At 46.7% G+C, this 13,702-nt stretch overlaps 1 protein-coding gene across 1 annotated transcript in view; it reads left to right on the top strand.

Annotated features, from left to right (window-relative positions):
* The first annotated feature begins 4,721 nt into the window (after positions 1 to 4,721).
* Positions 4,722 to 13,702, top strand: part of LPAR3 (lysophosphatidic acid receptor 3) — a 76,621-nt gene continuing 67,640 nt past the window's right edge. Inside the window, exon 1 of the mRNA XM_055340347.1 lies at positions 4,722 to 4,888. The gene's annotated coding sequence lies outside the window, so the exon portion shown is untranslated. The remainder of the gene's footprint in view (positions 4,889 to 13,702) is intronic.

The following is a 13,702-nucleotide window of genomic DNA, read 5'->3' as shown; positions in this document are numbered from 1 at the left end:
TGCTTCTCACCCAGCTCAAATTCTTCTCCCCAGTCAGGAAACCTTATCTTGTCTTCAGGGAGGGTGGTCTGGTTCTCCCATCTGTTTTCTTCCAGTTGATTGTTTGGGGGTGAGGGAGTTTATGTTAAACTTCTTTCAGCATATAGCCCTTTGGAACTCCCAAGAACACATCTTTTAGAGATCACAAACCTTGGTGTTTATCTTTTCTGCTATGAGTTTAAGGAAATCTATTTAGGAACCCAGGAGCTGAGAACTGATTTCTTTTATTCTTTCAGGTTTGTTTGGTTTGTTTGTTTTCCTCTGAAGACATGTTGTTTTGTGTCTTCCCCTATTAAATGATCCCAGGAACAATGAATGTTCAGGGGCCAGACGGGCGATAAGGTGAAGGAGTCAAAGAAAACTTCAATTATTATCTCCAAATGCAATTTCATCATAATTGTAAAGAAAGTGAAGTGGTTGCTAAAATGAAGCCTGCTTGGGGGAGGAGAGATTTAGGGTGTTGTTATCCTGAGCGAATGAAGAACGCTTTTCCTTGATGCTGGTAGATGACCATTTCCCAAGGTCATCTTGGGAAAGGACTTACAGTGCTAGCTTTGTAGCTTTTGCTTGGGACCTTTCCTTCGAGAGCTGCACTGTTTTGCTTGCGGTAGCTCATTAGCCAAACTCACAGGTGAGACAAATCCATATTGCAGTGAATCCCCACAAAAATGAGTCAAGCAGAAAATGAGCAAAATAAGAAGGTAATCCTTTCCCCTTAGATTCTAGTTTCTTGGACCATATAAAATTGAACAAAACCTCACATCTCGATTTGATGGTACACTTTTCTTGTTTATTGTTATTTATGTTTGAAAAGGCATGATCCATGTGACTATTTATATATAAGAATTTAGCACTTAAAGTAGTATTTTTAGAAAATTTGGGTTACAAATGTTATACTACATGTTCATGGCAGAAAACTTCAAAAATATAGCAAAGCATATAGAAAATAAGAATGTTCATAATCTGGCCTGCCCATAACATCTACAGTTAACAGATAGGGATATTTATTTGTGGTAGTTTTTCTTTTATGTAGACAAACACATGTTTTCAAAAAAAAGGAAAACAAATTTTTCTTTTTCTTTTTTTGAAAACATTTATTTAAATAGTTTGTATTCTACTTTTTATGAAAATTTAATATGAAATATAATGGGTATGGGGTTTCTTTTTGGGGTGACAGGCATGTTTGGGGACTACATAGACATGGTGGTTGCATAACAGTATGAATATACTAAATGCCACTGAATTGTTTATCCACTTCAAAATGCTTCACTTCATGTTATCCGAATTTTGCTTAAATAAAACAAAAATAAGATTCAAATAAAATAGACACATTGAAAAAATTTAATATGAAATGATGAGTATGTTCCTATGTTATTATATATTCTTTGAGAACATAATTATTAAGGCTGGATAACATTCAGCCTACGGATGTATGGTAATTCATTTGATCAACTTCTTACTGGTCTTTCAGTTTAGACTTTGAGGCTGTTTTTAACATTTCAGTTGTATAAATAATACTGAAATGTTTATATTTGTATTAAAATCTTTGTGTGCCTCCAATGGTCTCTTTAGGATAACTTTCTGGATATGAATTTGCTCGGTCAAACGGTATGAACAAATGGCATGGGTTCTTGGTGTATTGTAGTCCATCATACCCAAGGTCTCATAAATTATAATGTACACCATTATTTTATGTGATACTAAGAGGGAAAATGATGCCAATTAAACACAGTGCTTTCTTATCACCTTACCAGTGCTTTTCTTATACCGTTTATTTTATAATTATTGAAAGAGTTTTCTGGAGTTTTTTTCAAAATACAATTAGCTTACATTCTATTCTTGTGTATCCAGAAAGAAGAAGCAAAAATCCTGGCTAACGTATTCATTCCTCAACTTCCTCATTCTTTGGAGTCACTTTTTGACTCTGTGGTCCTTGGCCTGAATGCATCAGAAGCATTTGGATGCAGCGTATTTTAAAAACGTGCCCCACTCTCTGCTCTGGGACTTCTTCCAACAGCTGACATCTAGTCTTCAAAATATGATGCATACACGCAGCTGGTGGCAATTAAATCACAAGTGCCGCCTGGCTGACAGTGATGGTAAAACACACCTCAATTGAGAGATATTAAAATGTGACAAAAATGTGTTCCTGAGAATGAATTTCCTGAAGTTGCGAACAACGAACGGGTCTATGCATTCCTGTGCATGTGATCAGAGGACCGAAACAAGTAGGGGGCAGAGGAACATGGGCCTCTTTCCTTAAATCCTGAGAGTGAGCAGTCTTGCCTAAGTCCTGGATTGCTTCCCACTATAGAAGGTGGCAGGCTGCGTTTTAGTTTTGTTTACATATTTATTTTTCAGCATTTATTCCCTGCCCAGTAGATGCTGGTGGACACATGTTCTTCAAGGATCTAATTGCTCCTCCAGCAATTACAATTCCTCTCCATCAAGCCTCCTGGAATGCCCCTTTCTAGAAACAATGTTACATATTTCTGTATCTTCTGGAACATAAAACAACACTCAGAACATAGGAAGCTGATCAGCCGATTCTGTTGAAAAAGTTCAGAATGACTTTCCATCTAGTGATCTTTAAGGCAAAGTATACCCCCAGCCTTGGTGTTGGTCACTTTTGTTGTTCACTTTAGTTTTACTAATAAAGACGTTTGGTAGAGAAGTGAGACATCACAGACTTTACAAGGACTTAAGGTTCTGGTGGATAATCCCATTGGAAGCTTCCTTCCAAAAATGAGAATTTGGGGCCACGTCTTTCTTTTTGACTTGTCCATTGCCTCCTGTCCCCTTTTGTCCTGTTCCTGCCCATAGGTCTGTAAGCTGGATGTCCTCCCTGCCTCTTTCCCTCTGCATTTCTTTTCTGGCTCACTTTCTTGCCTTCACCTCAGCTCGGACCCGTATTTGTTAAAGGAGCATCTAGCTAGAAGGTGTCTCCTTTTGCAGCCCAGCTCACCGTATCCCCTTCTCCGTCCTCCTTTGCTTAGGACTCATGCATTTTTTTTATTTTTTATTTTTATTTATTTATGATAGTCACAGAAAGAGATAGAGAGAGAGAGAGGCAGAGACACAGGCAGAGGGAGAAGCAGGCTCCATGCACTGGGAGCCTGACGTGGGATTCGATCCTGGGTCTCCAGGATCGCGCCCTGGGCCAAAGGCAGGCGCTAAGCCGCTGCGCCACCCAGGGATCCCAGGACTCATGCATTAAAGGTAATCACGTCGGTCTTTAAGGAATCCCTGTTCTCTTTTGCAACACTCAAGTTCAGGAAGTTCCCAAGTTACGACACAATATGTTTCCCCAGTGCCTTTGCTAATAAGTTGTTTGGAACCTGGAAAGAATTTCCAGCAAAAGAAGGCTTTAACTGGTATCTCCAGTTGCCAGTTTACAGTTAAAAAAAACTTACTCAACGCAACCAGGGCAGGTTAGCATTTGCTAAGTGCCGGTGCTGGGAATTCCAGGTCGCCCTTTCAGCGCTGGGCTGTTGGGAGTTCACTCCCCTGACCTCGTTCTCATATATCATCTGCCACGTTTTTCCTCGTTCCAGTAAACATGATCTTTCTTTAGCACTAGCTTTGCAAGTTGTAGCCCTCCCTATACCATTCATCTGTAAGACACCACAGGAATTTTCTGAGCACCCAGGTGAAGCAACAGTAATTGGCACGTGTCAGTCACAATTTAGCCAGAGCCTGTGGGAGTTTGAGGTGTAGCAGGCTGTCATGCCCTCTGGGATGAGGTCCATCCCACGAGGAATCAAACGTTATTACACTACCATCTTCAGAGCAAGCAGGATTTCTTGTATGGTAGGGGGCAGGTTACCATACAGGCTGTGTCCTGGGATATGGGTCCTGGTTGACACACAGGAGGTCCCAGCATCAACGTTGAATGAACAAGGACCGAATGAATGGCCAAGGGCTACAGGAAGGCATCTGGGCACGGGCTCCCCGTGTTTCCCGAGGTTTTGAAGCTGAGTAGGAAGGCCCTCCCTCACCTCACCCTCTCCCTCTCCCTGAGATCACCGGGAAGGTCCAACTTACAGCACACCTGTGACTTCATTTTGCCTTGCAGAGCTCCGAGAGGGCACAGTCTTGAGGACATTGTTTTACTTTGCATCTTTCTTTACCAAAGGTGGGTCAGGGGAGGCTTTATACCTCAGCTTTGAAAAACAAGTATCCAGGACTATTTACCCCAGGAGCTTAAGAAGCCTCTTTCGAGAACTCTTAAGTGTTTTTTTTTTTTTTTTTAATTTCATTTTATTTCCTTGTTGCAACAGAAAGGTGCCCAGGAAAGGCTCCAGGCCAGGAAAGTCGTGAACATCTGGGCCTCCGGGGACTGCGTGCACCCCGGGGTGGCTCTGGGCTGCAAGTTTTAGAGCAGGCATGTGGCCTGGCGGGGAGCCGGGTGCACGAACCCGCAGCCGCTGCAGACAAACGTCTCCCGGGGGAGTGGGCGGGGGTTGGGGGGGGGCGAGGAGAGCGGCTCAGCGCTGTGCTCCCGCGCTCCCAGGGGGGCTCCTACCCGGCGGGCGGGCGGGCGGGCGCTCGCGGGGACGGCTCCCGGGGACCAGCCTCCGCTCGGCGCTCGCCGGCGGGGGGCGCTCCCGCGTGGGAACGCTCGGGCGCCCGGGGCGGGGCGGGGCGGGGCCACCCCTCGCGCCGCCAAACTTTCCCGGGGCTGCGGGCGCGGCGCAGAGGCCGCCCAGAGGACCGCCCGCCTCGTCCTCCGCGGCTGCCCGCGCCCGGCCGGAGCCCGACCCCGGTCGCCTGGTCGCGCTCGGCCCCGAGGGCATGCGGCAGCCGCAGGGGCCGCGCTCCCGGGCTCGGCGGCGGGCGAGCGACAGCGGTGAGTGCGGGCGCCGCGCGCGGGGAGGGGGCCCGGGGCGCGCGGGGCGGGGCGGGGCGGGGGCGCACCTCGGCCGGGCCGGCCCGCGGCTCTGCAGGGTCGCCTGGCGTCCAGCCGGGCGCCGAGGTTCCCCCCCCCGGCACCTGGGACGCGACTCTCCCGGGGGCGCATCTGGCGCGCCGCTCCCGGTTCTGGGGGTGCAAGGCCGCCGGGCTGCGGCGCGGCGGGGCCTCTGCACAGGTGCTGCTCGCGCTCGGCCGCCGGCCGTCGGGGCTGAACGGCGATGCCCCCGTGGAGCCCGGGCAGGAACATTTTTTTCGACCTCCACTTGCGCCCGGTGCGACGGTGTGTCAGGGAAAAGCTCCAAGTCTGCAAGGCATGAAGATTCCAGAAATAGTTATTATTAACCAACTGGTAGCACTGGGGGGGGGAGGGGGGCGCTTTGCGAGTGAGCGGAGGTCCCCGCGGGCGGACGCGCTGTGCCCCGGGGCAGGGTCACTTCATTGCTCGCCCTCGGCGAGTTGCGACTACCTGAGATTGCTTGGAGGTTTCTCAACTTGTAATTCGAGTAGTGGCTGTGAATATTGGAAACAATTTGGTCTTATTGGGGTAATCATTAAAACGACCCTCAAGAGCGATTTTTAACTGAGTGATTTCCACGAAATGGGTTCCCATCATTTGTCACGGTTCGTGCAACGCATTTCTCCCTCCTCGCTCCCCTGCTGACCAGCGTGTTGCCTGGTCTTGGAGCGCGACTTTAGAAGGCGAAGGCCGCGAAGCCTCTCACGGTTCCTACTTGTTTTTTGCTTTTGTTTTTTAAATTTTTTTTAAATTTTTATTTACTTATGATAGTCACAGAGAGAGAGAGAGAGAGGCAGAGACACAGGCAGAGGGAGAAGCAGGCTCCATGCACCGGGAGCCCGACGTGGGATTCGATCCCGGGTCTCCAGGATCGCGCCCCGGGCCAAAGGCAGGCGCCAAACCGCTGCGCCACCCAGGGATCCCTTGTTTTTGTTTTTTAAATAAGTCGGAGTATAAAAGTAAGTGGCAGTTACACACAGAAGGTCCCTTCTTTACCAGGCGCTAGGAGTCCATGCACTGCATTAATGCATTGACTTTTCTGTTGCTAAAGTCAGTTGTTCCATTTTCCCGTGAACTGTCAGGAGTTGCTAACCCGGCTCCCCCTGAGACTTTGGATCCAATTTTGTGTGGTCTTGAATCCAGCCAATGGATTTTTCCTCCTTTCCAACCAGAAGTCATACAGTCAGAAACACACAACCTTGGCTCTGTTAACATCATGCTTGTCTAAACAAACTGGACCATTCTGGAAAGGCCAGAAAACAAATCCTGCCGGTGAGGTATATGTACTTTTTTTTTTTTTTTTTTTGAGGTTTATGTACTTGAGATAAGCTTCCAGAGTTGTCTCTTGTGCCTTGAGACTGTATGGACCCAGTAGCGTGTACGAGGATGTGTTAGATCTGGACATTTCACCATCTAGACATGACTTAATTGATTGTCACTACTATAGGACTAGGAAAGTAGATCATTTGGGCATCTTTTTCTTATCTTTTTTTAATCTTTAGCATTCCAAACTTTATAGCTTTGATTTAACTATAGATGACACATCTTCTTTTCTAAGCTGGCTGCTTCTCCCCCAAGTTCTCCATCTTTTTGATGAGGGGCAGAAATGCACCATGACTTAAGTCCAACCTCTTATTTCTTTGGGCTGGGGCAGGGGAATCAGTGTAACTCGAGTGGGAATTACTATAACTCAAATTACCTATTAGCCGTTCTCCTTGGAGTATACATTAGCTCAGAACGCTTTTCTGGCCTGTGATTATACCCAACAGAGTGGTTAAGTCTGATTGCAAGCTTCAAAATGGCAGAGCCTGGGCCCAGGGCGTTATTAATGTGGTGTAAGGGAAAGAGCAGGGCTTTACAGTCAGACCAGCCTTTGTTCCAGGCCAGGCTTTGTGACCTTGGATACTTGCTTCACTTCTCTAAGCCTTAATTTCCTTGCCTGTGAAAACAAAGATTCTAGAAGACAAAGCACTTAGCAGAGTCTCTGATACACAGGAAGTACTCCTTACCTGGTTGCCATCCTTTCCTCCAAGATAAACATTAAAATGTTGGTATTTCTGTAAACATGGGTGCAAATGTACATTGCTCTGGTGAGAGTGCAAGTGTAGATTCCCACGCTGTCGGTGACCTAGAGGTGTTCCACCTACTTTCCTTGCTGGTCCTCCCCCTTCCTGCTCTTCCCTCCATCATTCCTCCTGCAGGGACTGAGCCTCCTCCTCTTTGGCCTTGCTGATCCATTGTTCCTCATCCTGGATTCTGTGTGGATGGGGAGGAGTCCCCTGGAACTCAGTCCTGCCATGGATGGGAGATGTGGAGGTGAGGGGCGCAGAAGCCCTGAGAGTTTGGGCTTTGACAGGACTGAGTTAGGCAGTTGGAGTACAAGGGTCTGGGTTCCAGTCCCTGCCCCACTTTTGTGAGGTCTTATGACAAAGTAAATCGCTTGTTGTCCTTGAATCAGTTTTGCCATTTAAAATAACAGGGGTGATAATCCCTTTCCTGCCTACATGCTTGTGCTGGTGGGTGCCGTTAAGTCAGTCGTCTGTGTGAAAGAGCTTGGCACCCAGTGAGGACTGCATAAACATGTGAATTACTGAGACAGGGTCTGCAGGTGGGGGACAACCCAGGCAGGCCACCTGGAGGTGGTAAGGTCTGGGTGTTGGATGTGCTACGTGCACACTACTGCGGTCCCTCTGCACCCCCTCTCCTGCCCTCTCATTGAAGGGGACTTCATGGAGGAAATCCTGCCAGAGGGTGAGAAACTGCTCTATGAGGAATACAAGTTTCAGGACTGAGATGACTTCCTGATGCGTGATTCCATGGCACAGGACAAAGTTCCGAAGGAACTGTAATTCCCTCTTAGAATCACCTGTCCTGTCTGCTCATCTCAGTTCTTAGTGGACAAAAACATAGCCGGTTAGGCCAGCCAGCCAGTGAGTCAGAAGAGCACGGTAATGCAATTGCTTTTGGACGTGGAATTGGGGTGCCTGATGCCGTCCTCACTGGCCTGTGCCTTCTTGCTAACTTGGGTCTTTAAGGTTCACTCTGCAAAGCACGAGTCCAGCTCCTTGCATTTCCATGCTGCAGACAATTAAGCTAATTATTTAATTGAGTCTGAATGATGCTTGCTCTCTGCCGGCCCTGCCTGCTGAGCTGGGAGAGTGGTGCCCAATGAGTGGAAGGTTCGGATTTCCCGGTTGCACCTGCCCCTCTTTGACCCCGCCCCCCCAGGCTGAGGTCTTTCTCCTTTTTCCTCTTCCCTCTGCATCTGCTGCCCCTGCCTCTGCAGTACCTGACCCCTGTCATCCTGTCCTCTGTGCCTCTTGCCTTGAATTCCTCCCTTGCCTGTGACCCCTGACATCACCCAGCTCCCATGGACCTTGCCTCCCTACCTTAGATGTGAATCATTCATACGCCTTAGGCTGGGCCAGACTGGGTGTCACTCTGGAAAACAGCCTGCCCAGTACAGCCTGCTCCGCTCCTTCCTAGGGTGTTAGGCAGCGCCTCCCCCCCCCCCCCCAATTACTCATCAACAGTCCGGTGTCTTGATTATTCTCTGGGACATTAGGCTGAGGGGCTGCTAGCCTTGGCCCTAACTTAGCCCCATGCAGATTCTGTGGTATCATCAGGGATGGCTTGGCAGGTGACAGCTCTGGGTTGGAGGGTACTTTAGCCCCTCCATAAGTGCCACCGGTTTGTCCCTCCAAACGAACATGCAGTCTAAACAAAAGCAGTGGGCTTGCTTTGTAAATGAAGCCTTAAGGTTTCCCTGGTCTCCCTTTACAGATAGGCTGCCCCAAAGCCCCTCCTCTACAGAAATTCCAGAGCTGCCTACAGATAGACTCGGACCATAGAAGTCCAAGGTGGGCAGTGGAGTCAAGTCAGAGGCATTCACTCCCCAAGGAGCTAGAGAAATCCAAAGTTAAGCTCTTGGCAAAGCTAGTTGTTGAAGACCAAAACAAGAGTTGAGGTAGAGAACCCACTGACTCATTTTGCCTCCTGCCCTGGTTGATTTTTAATAGGTTAGTCCTTTGAATGGGGGCCCTTCCCCTGAACTAAACTGAAAATAAGTATAACCTTTTTCTCTACCCCCATGGCATTTGGATGAGTCAGGGTTCTCCAAAGAAACAGAACCAACAGGATATATATAGATATACGTGAGTGTGTGTATTATTGGAATTGGCTCATAGGGTCATGGAGGCTGAGAAGTCCCATCATGTGCCATCTGCAAGCCAGAGAACCAGGAAAGCTGGTCACGTAATTCAGTGAGAGTCTGAAGAACCCGAGAACTGGAAGCACTGTTGTCCAAGGACAGAAGAGGATGTATGTTCAAGCAACAGCACAAACTTGACCTTCTTTCACTTCTTTGTTCTCTTCGGGCTCTCTGTGGAAGATGACACCCACTCATTGGTCAGGGTTATCTTCTTTACAGAGTTTATCAGTTCAAATGCTAATCTTTTCCAGAAACGCCCTCAGGGACACACCCAGATATTTTACCAGCTGTCTGTGCATCTCTTCACTCAGTTATGTTGACATACAAGTAACCGTTGTACCACCAAATCAGGGAATTGACATTGGTACTACTCTCTGCCATCCAGTCTACAGAACCCATTCATATTTCATCAGTCACACACACCCCCCCCCGATATCTCTTTTCTTGCTTTTCCATGTTACATCGATTTGTCCCATCTTTTCTGGAATAGTTGCTCAGACTTACTCTGTTCCCGAGGTCCTTACAGCTGTACAGGTCTTGCACACTCTGTAGGCTGATTATCCACCAGGGTCTAGCAGATGTTTCTTCAGTATCAGACGCAGGTCATGTGTCCTTGGTGGTACTCAGCTCGTCTTGGTGCATCAAGTTAGAAAGTACACGATATGAAACTGTCCCACCACTGGAATATTGGCCTTGAGCACCTGGTTATGGTGGTGGCTGCCAAATCTCCTCACCTCAGATTCACCATTTTTCCCTTTGAAATTTGTTGGTGGTTGTGGGGAAGCACTCTGAGGTTAACAGCCTGTTCCTCATTAAACCTCCACCTACCGCCTGTACCATTCATCGATGACTTCTGCCTGAATCAGCCACCTCTATGAAGGTTGCCACATGGTGATTTTTTATTTCCAGCCCTCCTTCTATGTTTGTTCATTGGCATTATACTATAAGGAAGAACTTTTGTTCTCCCTTCTGTGTTTATTCATTTATATTAGGAAGTATTCATGGATTCCCTTTGTATCCAAAATGTTGAAACCTGTTACTGTCATTATTTATTTTGATGCTCAAATTGACCTCATTTGGCCAGTGGAAGTCCCTCTAAACTGGTTCCTGTGTCCTTTTGATATCCTGTTATTCATTGAGCATTTTTAAAAATTTTATTTATTTATTCATGAGACACACACACACACACACACACACACACAGGTAAAGACACAGGCAGAGGGAGAAGGAGGCTTCCTGAAAGGAGCCCAATGTGGGACTCGATCCCAGATCCTAGGATCATGCCCTGAGCTGAAGCCAGACACTCAACCTCTAAGTCACTTAGGCGTCCCACACTAAGCATTTGAAAAGTTTCTGGCACCACAAGATATTCCAGGCTTACGTTGTACTTTCCCTGACCTAGTCAGTGCCCCTTTTGGTAAAGGATAGTATCAAAAAGATATGGAAGGTTGATGTTCTCATTGTTTCTGGAGTGTCATTGCTTTAGACCCCTCAGGGCACAGAGGTGGGCAATGTATGTATATGTGCGTGTGTATGTATACACATGTAGTTGTCATAAATTTTTCTATATTAGCCTATGTCTCATAAAATCATGAATTCAAAACAAATAGCTCCAACTCTAATCCAACACCCAGGATTGTCTTTGTACATCTTTCCTGGCAGTAGGAAGATTGTAACCTTTAATATTTTTACTTAATATTTTACTTATTTTTATACTGTTTTACTCATGGTAGCCCATCTCCTAACCACAAAGGCCATCCTGCCTCCTCTGGCTCTCTCCACACTGCTTCTTGTCCTCATCTATCAGGCCTGCTCACCCATGCCTCTCTGTAGAACAGACTATCAACATAACCTCAGAGTGCTTCCCCAAAACCACCAACAAATTTCAAAGGGAAAAATAGTGAATTTGAGGTGAGGAAATGTGGTAGACACCCACATAGCCAGATGCTCAAGGCCAATATTCCAGTGGTGGGACAGTTTGACATCATGTGCCTTCTAACGTGATGCTCCCTTTGCTCACCAACCTCACTGGCACCCCGACCACAGCCCATGCCTCAGTGCACCTCCCCCGAACTGCTTCTCATCATACCTTTTTCTCACTTACAAGCTGACCCCTCAGTTCTGGGGAGGGAAGAAAGAGAAGGCAAAGGAAGAGAAGGGAAGGTGGGAATGGAAAGAAAGCCAAGATGAAAATAGTATATACACGTTCTTAAAGCTTTTGATACATCTTGCCACATGGCTCTCCCCCAGGTTGTATCACTGTACATCCTCAAGGTGTGGTCTGTGGATGCCGTTTTCACTGTGTCCTTGCCAGCACTGAGGTCCAGTCAACTGTTTAAACATCAACCTCATAGCACTTCACTTTTGTCTCTATTATAACTCACACCATATTCACCTCGCAGCACTGTGTCTAGTTCTCATCTCACCCTTTAGATCAGGGTTTCTCAGCCTGGGTACCACTAACATTTGGGGGCTGCAGAATTCTGTGTGGTGGGGGCTGTCCTGTGCCTTGTAGCATGTGTAGCAGCATCCCTGGCCTCTACCCACCAGATGCCAGTAGCGCCCCCAGCTGTGTCCAACACATGTCTCCAGATATTGTGAGATGTCCTGGGGCAGGGGTGTATGGAGGATTAGCCCTGGTTGAGCACCCATGGCTCTAGATTACAAACTTCCTGAGGGCATTTTACATCTTTATACATGTTTGCACATCTCTTTCTCCTGCATTTAATGAAACCAAGGAAATGTTAACTGGACAGGGATGAGAGGAATCCGTGGAGGGGTAGCATTCACCATGACAGGACCAGCGGAACTCATCCTTTTTGTATTCGTAACTTTTCATGTATGGGAATTCCATGACTATCCAAGAAGGAAAAGAAAAGGAATGGCAGCAAGGCTCAGGCATTATTAGTCTTGCTGAGTTAATTTCCAGTCTTTTCTTTTAAGTCAGGTAATTGAATTCTGTGGTCTAGCTCAACAGGTAGACTGTTCTGTTGATGGGGAGAGCAAGATGCTTTAGGAGAAGGTGGTTCTTAAGTTATATTGTTCAGTGCATTAGAGATAAACCTGACTACTTGCTCTTCTGGACTTTTCTCTGAAGCAGGCAAACGGAGTAATCATTGATACTTTCTGTTGGGTATTTAGAGTTTTATTCTGTCACTTTCATTGGATTATATGGATTTATTCCCATAAACTTTTGTCAAAACTTCTAAGTAGAGATACACTTACAAGTTTTATTGACATTTACCATAATCCTATTATATTTCTTTGGGAATCAGTAAATGCTTGGAAAAGGCATTAATGTCATTATGGAGAATAAATCTGCGTATTTCATTTCTCATGGGGCATAGAATTAAGTACGGAAAAAGGGTTCCCGTGGTCAGTGTGGCCCAAGAGCCCTGGGCCGGAAGGCTGAGCCCTGGTGAGAGTGAAGCAGGCTGTCCCAGTTTTAGTTTTCTTCTCCGTAACGTGGAGAATGCTCTATTTGCCTGTCTCACCGTGTGATCAAATGGGAAAAGAGATGGGAACTCACTTTGAACACTGTTCAGTGGTATGTCAATGAATGTGTTTAGATGGATTAATCTAAGATCCAGACAGAGTGGCCTAGAGTAAGCATGGTAATGTACTTAGAATGCTTCAACCCAGCTAGCTAAGCTCCTCTTACACATACTCATCTAAATGTTGTCAGTGGTGATGAGAAACACCAGCTCATGACTCCGGACAGGGTGGTAGAGGAGAGAAAGCCTTAGCTTAGAGGTTGTTATGCTGGTGACCCACCCAGTCTGAGGGAGGCGTTTCTTCTTCTGGTCTCCCGCCTTCCCAGAAACCTCTGTTGAGATTCCCCTTCTCGGCCTATTGGTAACAGGCTTGCCTCGAAGTTGACTGGAGTCTTTCGACTCCTCTGAACTTGGAAGCAGGCTGAAGTCTCTACATTGGCTATTTCATTTATTTTGTCCTAATTACCCAGTAACCCAACAAGTTAGAGCTTGTCTCCCTTTTACAGCAGAGGAAATTAAAGCTCAAAGAGGGAAAGTAACTTTCCCAAGACCCTATTGATAAAAACTGAAAAGGAATGTCAGATTTAAATCTTCCAGTAGTCTTAGGGAGAAGATAGTATTATTATTCTTATTTTGTAGATGAGGCAATTAAGGCACACGGAGGTTGAGTAACTTGCTAGTGAGCAAGGCCTCGACTTAGGCCATGTAGCTCGAGGCCGTGCTCCTTTGCATGTGCGTGTCCAGTTTCACCAACAGCATTTGTGGAAGAGACGTCCTCTCCCCACTGTGCATTCTTGGCATCCTTGCTGAAGATCAGTTGACCGTCTACAAGTGGATTTATTTCTGGGTCCTCTATTCTGTTGGTCCCTATGTCTGTCCTTTTGCCAGTACCATACTGTTTTAATTACTGTAGCTTTGTCATATGTCTTGAAATCAGGAAGTATGTAGCCTCCAAATTTGTCATTCTTTCTCCTCTTTGGAATCCTTTGTGTTCTATATGCATCTTAGGATTTTTTTAAAAAGTGCCAT

The sequence above is a fragment of the Nyctereutes procyonoides genome, unplaced genomic scaffold (genome assembly GCF_905146905.1).
Source record: "Nyctereutes procyonoides isolate TBG_1078 unplaced genomic scaffold, NYPRO_anot_genome, whole genome shotgun sequence".
Classification (NCBI taxonomy): Eukaryota; Metazoa; Chordata; class Mammalia; order Carnivora; family Canidae; genus Nyctereutes; species Nyctereutes procyonoides.
This window is presented reverse-complemented; position numbering and strand designations above follow the sequence as displayed.